Source organism: Hemitrygon akajei, unplaced genomic scaffold (genome assembly GCF_048418815.1).
Source record: "Hemitrygon akajei unplaced genomic scaffold, sHemAka1.3 Scf000069, whole genome shotgun sequence".
Lineage (NCBI taxonomy): Eukaryota > Metazoa > Chordata > Chondrichthyes > Myliobatiformes > Dasyatidae > Hemitrygon > Hemitrygon akajei.
In genome coordinates, this window is record NW_027331955.1 from 2,535,357 (window position 1) to 2,553,083 (window position 17,727).

Below are 17,727 nucleotides of genomic sequence, written 5' to 3' on the forward strand. Positions count from 1 at the left end.
ATATTGTAACAATGTACTTTCCAATGGCATGCCCTCTAGGTCTGCCTTCAATACCTGATTAAAAATGTGTGGTGAATGTTTAAATCCTTGCGGCATTCTGGTCTAGGTATACTGAGCACCTCTGTAGGTAAATGCAAACAAATACTGACACTGGTCGGCCAGAGGAATGCTGAAGAAAGCCGAACACAAATCAACACTGAAAAGTAACTTGCTTCTGGTGGAACATTAGTCAAAAGCGTGTGTGGGTTGGGGACTACCGCTGGCCAGTCCTCTACCACATTGTTTACCGCTCGCAAATCATGCACCAATCTCCACTAAGATTTATCTGCTTTTAAGACCGGCAACAACGGGGTATTGCATGGACTGTTTGTTCTTTTAAGCACTCCTATTTCAAGCAACCCCCGCACTGTCGATGCTATTCCCTCTTCCGCTTCTGGTCTTAGTGGGTATTGTGGTCTCCTGGGTGGAATTGCTCCTTTTTTCAGCCTTATTTCCACCGGACTAGCTGTTTTTATTTTCCCTACGTCCGTGTCATGCTGTGACCACAGAATAGACGGCAACTCATCTAACCTTTTATGTTTCTGCTGGTCTCTTTCCTTTCCCAGCACGGGCATGTGTGATTGGGGAGTTATTTCGACCTCCCTCACTGTCCCTACCATATCTACACTTACCATTATTTGAATACAATTATTGTCTTCTGATATCCACACCTCTGGCGTGATTTTCCTCCACATTGTTACGGTTTCAGCACTCTTAACTAAAGGTCCTAAGTCTTTAGACTGATATCCCTTATTTACCAACAACGTTACGTGGGGCGCCGCCTCCGGTATCCTGTACCATTTTTCTAAAAAGGTGTTCCACTTAACTTGTAAAGCTGCCCCTTGCTTTCCAATTATCACCGCCTCCCCTTCCAGGTGCTGTTGGGCACATGCCTCCAGGTGCCATTTCTCCTCTAACTCCCTGAGTCTCGTCAAAAATCACTGTACAATGTAGCTCAGATTTGGGCATTACAACCCTGGGTAATATAGCCTGCACGCCCTTTTTCCATTTTTCCCAGGTTTCCTGAATCTGATCTGTGATGTCTCCTATCCAAAAGACATTAGCCTTCTTGTCTTCTCGCACTATCAATTGAGCCCCTGCTCTTTCCACACTCAGCCCATTTCTGGTGCATTCTAATTTTAATTTCAGTTTCAATAAGGCATCTCTGCCTAACAAATTAATCGGAGTTCCTTTAAATACTAGCACCGGCAAAACAATTTCTTTATTTCCCATTCTCAAACACACTGGAGCCATGCACTGTGTCAACTGTGTTTTCCCCGAGAACCCTACCGTCTTAATAAACTTTCCTGACATGGGAAGGTGAAGGGCATACTGTGGCTGTACGCAAGTGTACGTGGCTCCAGTATCTATCATCATTGGTGTCAGTTGCCCTTCTAACATAACCTGAACACTGGGTTCCTCATCTGCCTCCCTTGTTATCATTGGGTAATGTCCCTTCCCACTCAAGTTCTCGGGGCACCCCTAAAACCTCGCATAGGGGTTCACAGGTCCGCTTGGGCCGGTGGGGGCTAGTCCTTGGCTAAACTTAGTTCCCTTCTTATCGGTTCCTGCTGGTGTGTGACAGGCCATAGTATAAACGGACAATCTCTTCTCATGTGACCTTGCTGATTACATTCCCAGCACAATCTCTCTACCTCTCTTTCCCACTGTCTTCTCACTGGTCTCCTTTGCCCATAGCTCCTCTGTCCCCCTCCTTGGGACTTCCAGTCCTGTCTGGGCTGTTTGAATTTAGTCTGTTCCTGATAGAGCATTTGTGGGAACGCTCCCTCAAAGTTAATTATTGGCATGGGGTTTTCCAGCCCTTGTCTTACAGTATGACCGCTCCCTCCATATAGCAGTGCTTTGTCCAGCTCGATGGCTGTACTCGAACCGGTGGTTGTTGGCAGCATCTTTTTGTTTTTCGCTTTTTCCTTCTTTTTGAGTTCTTCAAGCTGCATTTGTATTAACTTTCTTTGCACCTCTTCCTGCTGCTCAGCCAACCTTTGTTTGTCTTTCCGGTATTTCTCAACCGCATGGACTACGTGGACTCTAAATTCTTGTGGGGTCTTTGACGTTAGCCCAACCACCTCCTCCAGTTTGGATTTTACTTGTGGTGGCATTGCATCCAAAAGGCTATGTCGGAACAGTGAGGTCATAAATAAGCTATTCTCCACCTCTTGCTCAGTCTCCAGTCTCCACCTTTTCAACTGGTTTTCTACGTAGGCTGCTGGGTTTTCAGTGTCTCCCAGTGGATCCCCTTTTAAGGCTTTGGGGTCCACTTTGGGTGGATAAAGCTTTCTGAGGGCCTGCCATACCCTCTGCCTCACTCTGTCAAAGCCATCTCCATCAGTTCTTGGTTCGTTCGAGTTTACTATGCCAGCCATTTCCATTAGTTCGTTAAATTTGGAGGTTCCCATCAGCCTTATCAACAATGCCTTCAACTCTCCCATAGCCAATAATCGTCCCGCTGTTTCTTCTTCAAAGGCTCTAATCCATTTCCCTGCTCCTTCATGTAAATTGGGCAGAGTGTTTTTCAGACCTTCTAGGTCCTGGGATCCCCAAGGGATATACTGCACTTGTCCTGATCCTTTAACTAACAACGGCATCATTCTTCCTGCTCCTTCCCACCTGCCCTGGCTTTCCTCCTCACCTGACTCCCCATCTGTCTCTGGGTATGTCTTTACTGCCTCCCACACAAATGTCTCCGGGGTTCTGCTCTTCCCTCGGTCTCCCTGTGGAGTCCTTCCTTTCTGTATTGATTCAATACTTGGTTGGCCCCTAGAATATTTTTCGCATCTCTCCTGGCAATCCCCTTTCAGTAACTTATCTGGCTCTCTCTCTACTTCTGCAAGTCGCTCTCCTACTGCCTCCTTCTTTCCTTCTAGGCTTCTGCCTCCTACCTCTTCCCCACAAATTCTCACATCCTCTCTCTCTCCACTTAACTCTTGCTCCTCCAATGAGTCACCTTTTCTAGTCTGTTTATTTCTATGGTATAATCGATACTCCTCATATTTCTTTTCCTCTCTCAAGTATTTCATCCGTTCAATCTGTTTTTGCATTTCTCTCTGTACCTGTTCTATCTTTATCCTTTCTGCCTGTATCTCCTGCCATATCGCCGCTTTTTCCTTCTCGTATTTCTTTTTCCTCCTCATTATCCCAAACTTGGACTTCTCCCTGCATGTTTACTGTTCCCGTCAGCAGGGGGCACTGCTTAGGGGTTCCTTCCTCATTATAGGGAGGGGGTTTTTCTGTTTCTTTCGCATCCGGGTACGGAGCCGAAGACAACTTCTCACCGTACCCTTCTCTCTCTTTAACAGGCTGTTTCTCCAGCACCTTAGTGTCTTCCTCGCTTGTAATCAATATTCTACCTGTCCTCCTCAGCATTTCTCCCTCCGTTCTGAAGAGTTTTAGCACTTCCATTTCTCGTTCTCTTTTTTGCTCTCTTTTCTTAGATTTATCTTTTGATTTGTAACTTTTAATTAGTCCCTCCATTTCTTCGCACAAACTTACATCAAATGTTCCTTCTTTTAGCCACTTTGTGACCAGGTTTTTGGTTCTTTTTTCCCATTTTTCTGAAGTTTTTGTGATCTCATCTTGAACTAATGGGAGTTTTTTGCTCAGAATCTCTAATGCTGTTCCTTTACCTGTCATGTTATTCTCTCTTGTTAAGGTATTTTAGAGATTCACAGTTTGTTTACTGGATAATACTATTTACTCTAATTCTACACCTAGTCCTAGTCTAACACCATGTGGCCTTTTTCTTCCTATAACTTACTCTAATTCTACGCCTAATCTAACACCTCGCCCATTCAGACCCTTATCTCTTAAGGCGGTAACCACGAGGACTTTCTACTCTAATTCTATTCTAACACCTCGCCCGAGCAGACCCTTATCTCTTAAGGCAGTAACCACGATGACTATCTACTCTAATTCTATTCTAACACCTCGCCCGAGCAGACCCTTATCTCTTAAGGCAGTAACCACGAGGACTTTCTACTCTAATTCTATTCTAACACCTCGCCCGGGCAGACCCTTATCTCTTAAGGCGGTATCCACGAGGACTTTCTACTCTAATTCTATTCTACTTTCCCTGCCCGTTCAGCCCTTCCTTTCATACGAAGCGGTACCCACAGGGATTTACCAACACCACGTGGACTTTTTCTTAACGTATTAACTTATTTGTACTTACCCTCACTGCAGTGTTCTTGAGCAATCCTCTGAGCCTCCTCTGTTAACCCCCAATTCTGCCAGATTCTTTGGCAGTGGTTCCACACTTCTGAGACTCCAAGACCTCCCCAAAGCCAACCGAATTCTTAGTCCAAATTGTCGCAAAAAGCGCTTTCGTTTTGTTTGGGTGCACCCTTAATTCTGTTAGCCTTGTGGGGGTCCCTAGAGGACCGGGAAGCGTTCCCAATCTGCCGTTTCCCTTCCGCAGGTCTCTATCCGGTCCCATCTGGGTCGCCAATTATGTCGTGGTTTTTCGATCTTCACAAATGACCAGGAGACGCAGAAGATTCTTCAAGAAGGGTTAAACTTTAATTTGCAAATCAAAGCTGAGACAGTCATTGAGCTAGTCGCTGATTGCCCCCCGATCCCCGGACACTGCAGCTTTTATAGCAATCTCTAGTTGCATACTGCATACACTGCACGTACATCATGTCCCTTTTGTTCCTATCAATTGGCTTAATCATGTTTTAATCTACATCTCTTAGCTACCTCTCATTAACACACCATTGTCTTCTACATTTTTAAGACTTTGGTCTCCTACCAAATTGGATACATGCATAGAAAATAATAAACTGAGAACTGAGCAATGTTCTAATCTACATTTCTTTAGTTCTTTAGCTACCTCTCATTAACACACTATTGTCTTCTACATTCCTAAGATTTCATTCTACTAAATTGAGTACATGCATAGCAAATAACTGACTTCATAGTTAAAGTTTATACTTTTATACTCCAATAAACACAGCAGGCAAGGCAGCATCTATAGGGAGAAGCACTTTCGACGTTTCAGGCCGAGACCCTTCGTCAGGACTAACTGAAAGGAAAGATAGTAAGAGATTTGAAAGTACGAGGGGAGGGGAAAATGCGAAATGATAGAAGACTGGAGGGGGTGGGGAGAAGCCAATAGCTGGAAAGGTGATTGGCGAAAGTGATACAGAGCTGGAGAAGGGAAAGGATCATGGGACGGGAGGCCTCAGGAGAAAGAAAGAGGGAGGGGGGCACCAGAGGGAGATGGAGAACAGGTAGAGTGACGGACAGAAAGAGAGAAAAAAAAGGAGGGTGAAAAAAAAAATATATCAGGGATGGGGTAAGAAGGGGAGGAGGGGCATTAATGGAAGTTAGAGAAGTCAATGTTCATGCCATCAGGTTGTAGGCTACCCAGCCGGTATATAAGGTGTTGTTCCTCCAACCTGAGTGTGGCTTCATCTTGACAGTAGAGGAGACCATGGATAGACATATCAGAATGGGAATGGGACGTGGAATTAAAATGTGTGGCCACTGGGAAATCCTGCTTTCCTTGGCAGACAGAGCGTAGGTGTTCAGCAAAACAGTCTCTCAGTCTGCGTCGGGTCTCACCAAAGGCCACACCGGGAGCAGCGGACGCAGTATACCACACCAGCCGACTCACAGGTGAAGTGTCGCCTCACCTGGAAGGACTGTCTGGGGCCCTGAATGGTGGTGAGGGAGGAAGTGTAAGGGCAGGTGTAGCAGTTGTTCTGCTTACAGGGATAAGTGCCAGGAGGGAGATCGGTGGGGAGGGATGGGGGGACAAGGGAGTCGGATAGGGAGCGATCCCTGCGGAAAGCAGAAAGGGAATGTGGAGGGAAAGATGTGCTTAGTAGTGGGATCTCGTCGGAGGTGGTGGAAGTTACGGAGAATTATACATTGGACCCGGAGGCTGGCGGGGTGGTAGGTGAGGACAAGGGGAACCCTATCCCGAGTCGGGTGGTGGGCAGATGGGGTGAGGGCAGATGTGCGGGAAATGGGAGAGATACGTTTCAGAGCAGAGGTGATGACAGACAGACAGACATACTTTATTGATCCCGAGGGAAATTGGGTTTCGTTACAGACGCACCACCAAGAATAGTGAAGAAATATAGCAATATAAAACCACAAATAATTAAATAATAATAAGCTAATCATGCCAAGTGGAAATAAGTCCAGGGCCAGCCTATTGGCTCAGGGTGTCTGACACACCGAGGGAGGAGTTGTAAAGTTTGATGGCCACAGGCAGGAATGAATTCCTATGATGCTCAGTGTTGCATCTCGGTGGAATGAGTCTCTGGCTGAATGTACTCCTGTGCCTAACCAGTACATTATGGAGTGGATGGGAGTCATTGTCCAAGATGGCATGCAACTTGGACAGCATCCTCTTTTCAGACACCACCGTCAGAGCCCCTTTGTTTAAAAAAGGAAGACATCTCCTTCGTCGTGCAATGAAAAGCCTCATCCTGAGAGCAGATGCGGCGGAGACGGAGGAAACGTGAGAAGGGATAGCATTATTGCAAGAGACAGGGTAGGGAGAATAATAGTCCAGGTAGCTGTGAGAGTCTGTAGGCTTCTAGTAGATATCAGTAGATAGGCCGTCTCCAGAGATGGAGACAGAAAGATCAAGAAAGGGGAGGGAGGTGTCGGAAATGGACCAGGTAAATTTGAGGGCAGGGTGAAAGTTGGAGGCAAAGTTAATGAAGTCAACGAGCTCAGCATGCGTGCAGGAGGCAGTGCCAATGCAGTCGTTGATGTAGCGAAGGAAAAGAAGGGCACGGATACCCGTATAGACTTGGAACATGGACTGTTCCACAAAGCCAACAAAAAGGCAGGCATAACTGGGACCCATGCGGGTGCCCATGGCTACACCCTTGGTTTGGAGGAAGTGGGAGGAGGCAAAGGAGAAATGATTGAGAGTAAGAACTAATTCCGCTAGACGGAGGAGAGTGGTGGTAGAGGGGAATTGTTTAGGTCTGGAATGCAAAAGGAAGCGGAGAGCTTTGAGACCGTCCAGGTGGGGGATGGAGGTATAGAGGGACTGGACGTCCATGGAGAAAATAAGGCGGTGGAGGCGAGGGAACTTAAAATTATTGAAAAAATTCAAAGCGTGCGAAGTGTCACGAACATTGGTGGGAAGGGATTGAACAAGGGGGGATAAGACAGCGTCAAGGTATGCAGAAATGAGTTCGGTGGGGCAGAAGCAATCTGAGACAATGGGTCTACCTGGCCAGGCAGGTTTGTGGATCTGCAGCTTCGTTCCGAGGCCCCGCCCACTTACCTGGTGACGGGCTGGCGACATCGCGCATGCTCAGTACGGGAAGGGCGGTGTTGTTTTTCGTTCTTTGTTGAAGCGGGTCGGCCGTGGGATCGAGATCGGGATCGGGAGGGGGTCCTCACCCTCGCCCCCTGGGGTGCGGAGCCGGGGACAGATTATTCTCTGCAGGGCGACGACAACAGTTTCCTTTCGGTGAGTATTGAAACAGGTCCGGAGCGGGGAGGTCCCGAATTCAAACAAGAGAACTGGAGAACAAAAGATGGGGGTGGGGAGGGAGAGAGAAACACAAGGTGATCGGTGAAACCTGAAGGGGGTGGGGATGAACTTTCCCGAACTGGCGGCCTCGCCTCGCTTCCTTCACAGAATCTGCCGGGGTCGGTCCGGGTTGTGAGACTTTCACACCGAACCGTCTGAGATGAGCCGGCGCTCAGCCCCTGTTGTTCTGGTCCTATTAGCATGATGAAGTAAAACATATTTCGATATTGTTACTGACAGAAAATTGTATAATTTGTGTTCCGTGTGTTATCTGAATGTACTTGCCTGTGATGCTGCCACAAGTCAGTGTTTCTCTCTCCCTGTACCTTCCCGTACTTGTGCACTTGGTAATAAATTCAACAGGACCTGAGAAATCTCAGTGAGATTTGATTAGTGATGATCATCTTGGCAGCTCGGTAGGTCGAATGTATGCGACAGTACACTGTTAAATGCAAAACCCTGAACAGTGTTAATGATCAGAGGGATCTTAGACTCCAAGTTCATCGTTCCCTGAAAGAGACTGCTCAGATTGATCGGGTGGTTAAGAAGGCAAATGGTTGTCTTTATTAGTTGAAGCATTGAGTTCAAAAGTCGGGAAGTTGTGTTGCAGCTTTATAAAACTAGTTAGACCACATCTGGAGTGTTTCATACAGTTCTGGTCGCTCCCATTCTCGGAAGGATGTCGGGGCTTTGGAGAGGGCGCAGAAGAGGTTTACCAGGACACTGCCTGGATTAGAGGGCATGAGCTATAACGAGAGGCTGGACAAACGTGTTGTTTTCTCCAGAGCGGCGCAGGCTGGGGTGAGACTGGATGGACATTTATACGATTATGAGAGGGATAGAGTGGATAGACGATATATTTTTCCCCAGGGTTGAAATTTCTAAGATAAGAGGCCATCCGTTTGAGGTGAGAGGGGGTAGGTTAATGGAGATATGAGGGGCGTGTATGTTGTTCCTCACCGAGTCTGCTGGGTCGGTCACTGGAATTTGCTCCCTGGGGTGACCCTCCGCTCTGACGCAGTAATCATCCTGTGCATGCTCACAGACGCCGCCCCCCCCCCCCCGTCCCCCGGATCGATGGTGGTTTTTCTCCCCGTTCGTTGTTGAAACGATATATATATACCTTCGGGCCGGGAGCCGGGGGAAAATCAGATTCCCGTCGGTGAGTACTGAGGCCAGTGTCGAGTCGGCAGTGAGTCCCGGTAACTTCCCGAACTGTCGGCCATTTACTCATTTTCCAACTATCTGGTCGTGGAGTGGGGCTGAGGAGGGGGAAAAGGGTCACCCTGATTGAACGCCGGAGCAGAGTCGATGGGCTAAACGGCCTAATTCTGCTCCTATGTTCTGTGGAGCCGGTTTATTGTCGGGGAGACGCGCCCACCGGTCACGGTATCCTGTTTTCCGCTCTTATTCTGCCGCAGATCTGCAGCCTGCGGGTTTTTCCCGAGGCCCCGCCCCCCCCCCCCCGGCTCTGTCGATGTGAAAATCTCATTGCGCATGCTCACAGTCGCGGAATGCAGTGATTTTTGGCCGGCAGAGTGCAGTCACCGTTTTGTGCTGACGTGGATTTTTTGGAGAAATCTAATATTGGCCAATGAGTCCCGTTAACTTCCCGAACTGTCGACTTCGCCTCGCTTCCTGGAACTTCTCAAAAACTTTTTTCACTTCAGATAAACCGCTTTTAAGCCTGGTGATATGTATCTTCTCCCTAATGGGGGTGGGTGAGAAAAGGGAATGCCCAGGTTGTGGGGATCTTTGATTTTACCGAGGGAGTGGGAAGTCCAGAAGGAGTTCACGCAGGGGAGACTAGTTTCTGTGATGAGCTGATCTGTGTCCGTAACTCTGCAGTTCCTTGCCGCCATGGGCAAAGCAGTCACCATACCAATGTGACTTATAGTTTGTTCCGGTTTGTTCAGATCTTTTATATAGTAGTATTGTGGTGAGCATTTGGTCCATAATGACAGATGAGGCAGCTCATTAAACTCAATAACAGTTTTATCGTGATAAACACAAAATAGACCGGCCAGCACGACCCTGAGAGTGAACCCAACCAGTCTCATACAGACAGGGGAGGCGACCATCACACACCCTGGTTACAGTTAGTGTGACCCAGAAATATATGATCCAAGCTAAAAGGTAACAATAAATGAACTGGAACATCCCATCATAATCCCACAAAAGCATTTTAATACAAGAACAATAAACAGTGCTGTTCATTAGAAATCTAGGGGCGGGCTGTTAACCAACCCCTCCTCCTGAGGACCATCAGTGATCATCCTTGATCCCTTCTCCCAGCTGATCCCATCTGCTCATTCCCCGCCCATGCTGTTCAACCTCTGTCCAGTCTGTATCCCACCACCCCAATGATATATATCAACCATCTTGTTCAACCTCTGTCCAGTCTGTATCACATCACCTCAATGATATGTATCAACCATCTTGTTCAACCTCTGTCCAGTCTGTATCCCATCATCTCAATGATGTATATCAACCATCTTGTTCAACCTCCATCCAGTCTCTGCTGCCTGGGGTGATGGTAGTGGCAGATACATTGGGACTTTTAAGAGATATTTAGATCAGCACATGAATGTGAGGAAAATGGAAGGATATGGACATTGTTCTGGCAGATGGGATTAGTTTAGTTGGCCACTTCATTAATTGAATAGACTGAGCACTGTGCTGTACTGTTCTGTGTCTCTTGTTGAGAGGTTTTGGGGTAATGGAGGGAAAGGAGTGAGTGGGAACAACAGGTCACAGGAGCCCAGTGTGGGAAATGGCAGATCACCCACTTCTGTAGGAGAAACTGAAATCCTGAGTATGTTAAAATGGAGAGTTTGTGCAGTGGGTAGAGAGGGAGGTGAAAGGTACATTGTATTTATTGTAAGAGTTATTGGGTGTAAGAGTGAAATGACATTAACAATTACTTGCGTTTTGTTGAGATTGTACCTGGAATATGGTGTAAAATCCCGCTCCCCATACTAACATGGGTTATATGTTGAAGAAACATGCTGTTGAAGAAAGGCTGAAAAAAATAAACCAGCAAACTATAGGCCAGTGCTTCTGACATCAGTATTAGAAGCACTGCATATATAAGTATTTGAAAAGACAAGACTGACTTGGAACAGTCAGCATGACTTTGTTTGCTCTTGGCAACACACAGAATTTTTTTTTTGGATGAGGTTATGGGGAATGTTACCAGTAAAGTAGATTTCCTTGTTACCAATAAAGCAAATTTTGTTTACATGGTCTTTTGCAAGCATTTAACAATCCCGCGTGGGAGGTTGTTCAAGAAAATACATTTGCATCACGTTCAACGTAAGGAAGTAAATTGGAGTAGACAATGGCATTTTGGGAGAAGGTGGACTGTGATGGTAGATGATTGTCTCCATTAATCGGGGCTTATGACCAGTGGAGAGCCGCAAAAATGTAGTTGGGTCCGTTGCTGTTTGTCATCTATATCAATGATTGGGATGGTAATGTTTTTAACTTAATAAGCACATTTACATGTGACACCAAGATTAGGGGTGTAGTTGACAGAGAGGCAAATTATCTATCATCGGTTACAGGGATCTGGAACAGCTGGAAATACTGAGCTGAAAATGGCAGATGGAATTTAATGCAGGCAAGTGCAAAGTGTTGTGCTATGGTAGGTCTTACACAGTAAACAGTAGAGCACTAACGTTGCGGTGGAACAAAAGGATTTGGGAATAAAGGTCCATAATTCATTGAAAGCAGCGCCACAGGTAAATAGGGTGGTTAATAAATGCTTTTGGCATAGTGACCTTCATCAATTAAATTATTGAGTGCAGGAGATGGGATGTTATTTTGAAGTTGTATAAGACATCGGTGAGTCCGAATTTGGAGTATTGTGTGTAGTTTTGGTCACCTACCCACAGGAAAGATGTAAGTAAGTTTGAAAGAGTACTGGGAAAAATTTCAAGAATGTTTCCGGAGGACCTGGGTGATAAGGAAAGGATGAATAGTTTTGGACTTTAATCCTTGAAATGCTAAAAATTGAGAGGAGACTTGATAGAGCAGTACAACATGAAGATGGGTAGAGATAGGTAAATGCAAGCAGGCCTTTTCCACTGAAGTCAGGTGGAACGACAACCAGAGATCATGCATTGTGGGTGAAAGATGAAAAGTTTTATGGGGACATGAGTGGATAAGTCTTCAATCAGAGGGTTGAGAGACTGTTGAATGAGCTGCCAACAGGAGTGGTACATGCGAGCATGATTTCGCCTTTGAAAATATGGATGGGTGAATATGGCTGTGCAGGTGGGTGGGAACAAGTGGTTCAAATGACTGAGACAAAGCGCCTGTACTGTGGAGCGTTTTGATATGACTCTCTAACTATGACTCTGACTGCTTGATCACAGACAAAGGTTTGATTGAGTAAATATCAATTAAATATTAAAAAATTAATATCAGACTTGAATGATTCACACCTTAATTCCCCAAGAATATTCAACAGCGTGGATATGTTTTGATATGATGTCAAACTGCCCACACACTCCCAGTCACGGATCTTTCGTAACCAGGGAAAGACAAAATGCTGGAGTAACGCAGCAGGTCCGCGGAGGCAGTGTGTATGGAACTGAATACAAAGGGAGCGTTTCGGGCCGAGACCCTTCAGAGGAACTGGAAAGGAAGGGGGAAGAGGCAATATCATTGATTGATTTGGATTGTGCAGGTTGCTTTTCTGTGAGACTCGGAGCTCAGGGTTTGTGTTTAAGCAGCTGCCTGCACATTCTTTAGAACAGGGAGCAGCATTTCTGCTGAAACTGGTTCAACATTTCACTCTCAATCTTGTAAACAAAGTCACTTCAGTATTCTATTTAACTATTTCTGCATATGCAAATATGCTAAGCTGTTAATAGTTTGCAATGAACCTGTAGCATGTCGTAAACGACACTGCTGATGGGCTCGACCCAGCTATGTTACCAATTACAGCTGTGAGTTTGCAGTATTTACCGTAGATTCCGGATTTTAAGCCGCTACTTTTTTCCCACATTTTGAACAGCTTTGAACTTTGCGGCCAATAATCCGAAGCGGCTAATGCATGATTTTTTTCATGCCGCCTCGTAAACATTTTGCCTCATAACAGTAGACCAATAAAATTGATGAGTAGTTCACAGAGGTCCAATGAAATTGTACGATAAATCAAGCGCACTTTCACAATTAAATTATTGTAAATCAGTCATTTGTACTCACCCTCATCAACATGGAAAACACTCGAAGCATTGTGCTGCCTACTTAGTTTAAACTATATTTGTTTTCTGTACTACATCGCGGGATGCTATGACGTCACACCCGGTTTCGCGGTGTCTTGTGGGAAAATGCCGGTTTGCGATAAACGGAAAGGAGGGGGGGGAGCGCATTACGCGAGCGGCTTTGGATCTGAGCGAACTTTGCTTTTAAGTTAAAGGTGATCAATAACTTTTCCTGGTAGGCTGCAATATATATATTTTTTTACCAGTCGTTAGGAGATATTGGAATGTTGTTCAGTAAAGAAGTATACGCAACGTATATTTAAAAGTAGCCGCGTACGGGCACGGTTCGAAAAAAAGCATTTGCAATATGTATTTGTTTTTGTTACCATATGGATTTAATTAAAAGTTAAAAAAATCCTCACGTGTAATATCTTTCTGTGTAAATATCTCATATTACAACGTGGGACACCTGCGGCCGAAAATCCGGTGCGGCCTAAAATCCGATGCGGCCTTTACAATTAAAAAATTGATTTTATTTCTAAAATTAGAGCCAGCGGCTTTTAATCAGGTGCGCTCTGTAGTCCGGAATCTACGGTAATTATTTTTACTTCAGACTCACATTATCTGCAGTTATTTTTAAACTTTTTTTCCCAGTACTTTTTAAAAAAAAATGGATCCACGACATTCCCAACTGTGACATTCCTTAATATAAAGAATATTACACAGTGTATGAAACATGCATGCATCTTTCTCAGTCAAAGTTGCCAATAACCCTTGAAATATTGTTGATGTAAGGGTAAACGTGAGGGGTGGAATGAGGTGGAGAGAGAGAGGTTGAGCAGGGAGAAGGGAAACGGTCAGGGCGAGGGTCTGCAAGGTGGACAGGGAGCAGCTAAGATGAGGGTGAGTCAGTGGAGTAGGTAGATGGGGGTTAGACCTTGGGACAGAATGGGTAGACAGCGGGAGGAGATATAATTAGAGAGAAAGGGACAGAGAGGGCGGAGGGTGACAGAGTGGGTGAGTGAGGGGTTTGAAAGATGGGTAGAAAGGGGAGAGAGAGGTGGGAAGGGAAAGAAGAGTGAGAAAGGTTAAGAGGGAGTAGAAGATACAGGGTGAGAGGGAGGGACTGTGAGAAAGGGAATGAGGGAGAGTGAGAAGAGTAGAGTGTTGGTAGAATAGGAGAGAAAGTTGGAGAGGTTGATGGACAGAGTAGAGTGAGTAACATGTAGAGAGGATGAGGGAGTAGAGTGGGAGTGATAGTGTGAGTGGGGTTTCGGGAGTGGAGGATGGAGATGAGGAAGGAGAGGTGTGGACGAGGGGGCGAGGAGGATGGTTGAGCGAGAGCAGCTGCAAGCAAGCAGGGGTGAGTGACTGGGGATTTGTGGGAGAGGGACGAGTGAGATAGGCCGTGAGGAGGGAGCAGAGCTGGATGTTCAGTGAGTAGCGAGGGGTGACTGAGTTGTCGTGGCAGGTATATTTAAATTATACTTGCTGATATGTGAGGTAATGGAGGGTTGGAGGATAGCTAACGTTGTTCTGTTTAAGAAATGCTGAAAAATTAAACCAGAAAACTATAGGCCAGTGATTCTTAATACTTAATACTTTATTGTCACCAAACAATTAATACTAGAGCATACAATCATTACAGCGATATTTGATTCTGTGCTTTGCACTCCCTGAAGTACAAATTGAATTAAGTATAATAAAAATTGAAATTATAAATCATAATTAGAAAATAGAAAAGGGAAAGTAAGGTAGTGCAAGTTAGGTTTGGTTATTTGGAAGGTACGGCCCAGATCCGGGTCAGGATCTGTTCAACAGATTCTGACACCAGTAGTGTGAATGGTATTGAAAGCACCACATTATATAACTATTTGAAAAGACAGGACTGATTTGGCATGATCAGCATGACTTCCTCTGTGCTTGGCAATGACAGAATTTTTTTCGATGAGGTTAGGGGGAATGTTCCGAGGGAAGTAAGTAAAGTCAATGCAGTGGACATTGGCAACATGAACTTTTGCAAGGCATTTAACTATCCCGTGTGGGGGTTTGGTAAAGAAAATTCATTTGCTCCAAGTTCAATGTAAGGAAGTAAATTAGAGTAGACAGTGGTGTTTTGGGTGAAGGCCGACAGTGATGATAGATGGTTGTCTCCCTGATTGGGGGTTTATGACCGGTGGAGGGCCACAGAAACGGTAGTTGGGCCATTGCTGTTTGTCATCTATGATAACGTGTTTAACTTGATAAGCGCATTTGCATATGACAGCAATATCAGGGGTGTAGTCGGCAGAGAGGCAGGTTACAGTGGGATCTGGCGCAGCTGCAAATTCTGAGCTGAAAATGGCAGATGGAATTTAATGTAGACAAGTGCAAAGTGTTGCACTATGTAGGTCTTACACAGTAAACGATTGTGCACTAAAGAGTGCGGTGGAATAAAGGGATCTGGGCATACAGGTCCATAATTCATTGAAAGTAGCGCCACAGATAGATTGGGTCATAAAAAAGAGCCTTTTCCAGATTGCCTGTGTAAATTAATGTACTGAATCCTGGAGATGGGATGTTGTTTTGAGGTTGTAAAAGACAATGGTGAGTTAGAATTTGGAGTATTGACTGCAGTTTTGGTCATCTATCTATAGAAGACAAGTAAATAAATTTGAAAGAGTACTGGGAAAATGTTTTTCTGTGAGATTCTGAGCTTGGGGTCTGATGTAAGCAGCTGTCTGGCCCCACATATTCCACAGAACTACAGGCAGTTCTTCTTAAAGCAGAACTTTAGGCCATTCTGCTAAAACCATATCCAACTCTCATTCGGGTGTTAAAACATTCACATTATTTGTCTGTTTGACTATTTCTGCTGCAGGGAGGGTCAATGAATGTGAAAACTGATATAAAGAATACTACCGATGATTTCGAAACCACAACATTACCAATTACAGATGATGCTCTGCTTGCTGTGAGTTTCTGGAATTTTATAATTTCTTCCTTCAGACTCACATTGTCTATATTTGTTTCTAAAACTTTCTTTTCATGATTCCTTAAAAAATCAGTTTGTGACAGTCACCGGACCATGAGACACAGGAGTAGAATTCAGCCTATCGATTCAGCTCTGACATTCCATCATGGCTGACCCCTGATCCCACTCAACCCTATACATCTGCCTTCTCACCATATCCTTTGATGTTCTGAATGATCAGGAGACAATCAACTTTTGCCTTAAATACACCCACAGATTGTCCTCCACTACAGTCTGTGACAGATTCACTACTCTCTGGCTAAAACAAATCCTTCTTTAATCTTTTCTAAACGGTCGCCCCTCAATTTTAAGGCTGCAACCCCCAGATTTGGATACCTTCACCACAGGGCCCATCCACTCCACATTTGCCCCAGCCAGTCCTTCTAACAGTCAGTAGGTGTCAATGAAATTCCCCAGCATTCTTCTAAATTCCAGTGAGTACAGACCCAAAGCTGCCACATGCTCCTCATATGTGAACCCCTTCATTGCTGCAATCATCCTCATGAACCTCCTGCGGTCACTCAACGATGACAACACATGGTTTCTGAGATATTGGGCCCAAAACTGTTGACAATACTGAAAGTATGGCCCGATTAGTGTCTCATAAAGACTCAGAATTATCTCCTTGCTGTTATATTCTATTCCCTTTGAAATAAATGACAACATTGCACTTGCCTTCTTTATCACAGACTCAACCTGTAAATTAACCTTCCAGGAGTCAGACCCGAGTACACCTGATTCCCTCTGCACCTCTGATGTTTGAACATTCTCCCGTTTAGATGACAGTCTACATTATTAGACAGGGATAGACAGGCGGTAGCTGGGCAGGAAGAAGAAGGAGAGATGGAGAGGGATGAAGGCATGAGAGAGCAGGGAAGGGTGTGGGGAATGAGGAAGGAGAGTTGAGCATGGGATGAGTAGAGCACGAGAGGGGGAAGTAGAGAGCTCGGGGTAGGTGGGGAAGGAGAGGGTGGGAGGAAAAGTGGACAGGGGGTGGGAGAAGAGCGCAGCGGGGAGGGGGCAAGTGGGAGGACAGCGTGGGAAGGAAAGCGAGTGTTTTGTGCTGAGCGACAGACACTATATAACCGAATAACCTCGGGTGTAGCGGCTCAGACTGACATCTCTGTGTATGCTGAGCAGACCACTCACCCGGCACCTCACTGAACTCCGTCCGGTTTCAACATCACAGTAAGTGTTGTCTCCGATTCTTCAGAACCAGGGAGCATTTACAATGGGTTTTGGCTTTTGTCGGGCTCGGGAGGGAAGTCAGTGGGAGAAGGGATCTCTGAAATCTTCAAATTAACAAATTAATTATTGACCAAATGGATTAAAAGAAACAATTACCTTCAACTACAAACATTCTCCAGTTGATTTCTACTGAGACGCTGTAGAAAAACCTTTCTGCAGTGATATGCGAAATGTCCCCCCAGGGCAGTGAAAGAGTCTCTCTCCCTCTTCTCCCTCCCTGACACACACTCACTCACATACACAGGAAAAACTACTGAGAATACAGAGCTACTGTAAGATATTGGCATTCGGAACATCGTCGTGGACTATGCCACAGATCGATTCATTTAATTATGTCGCAAATATATATATATATATATATTAAAACTACAGATATTGGGTGTTTGAAGTAAAATAAACTACTGGAAACTCTCAAAGTCTGATATCAATTGTAACAAGTAGACATTCAGATTGCAGACACTGGTGAACTCTCTTTTCTATATCATCGGTGTTTTAATGTTTTTTCCTGTTACAGAAATATTTAAATACAGTGTTAAATTAGCTTTGTTCACAGTTGAATGTGAGCGCGAAATGTTGAAGTAGTTTGTTCATTTTCAGCAGAGAAGCCGCTCCCTGCTCCAAGGAATGTCTGCGTGTCAGAATTTGCCCTGCAGACAGGCAGCAGCTTGCACATAGAAAATTGCACTGTG

At 45.2% G+C, this 17,727-nt stretch overlaps 2 protein-coding genes across 3 annotated transcripts in view; one reads left to right on the top strand and one right to left on the bottom strand.

Annotated features, from left to right (window-relative positions):
* The window catches only part of LOC140722122 (uncharacterized), a 129,585-nt gene that overhangs the window by 30,351 nt on the left and 81,507 nt on the right, over positions 1 to 17,727 (bottom strand). The window lies entirely within an intron of this gene.
* Positions 7,355 to 17,727, top strand: part of LOC140722117 (NACHT, LRR and PYD domains-containing protein 3-like) — a 73,282-nt gene continuing 62,909 nt past the window's right edge. For both annotated transcript variants that reach the window (XM_073036913.1, XM_073036914.1), the window contains exon 1: positions 7,355 to 7,501. The gene's annotated coding sequence lies outside the window, so the exon portion shown is untranslated. The remainder of the gene's footprint in view (positions 7,502 to 17,727) is intronic.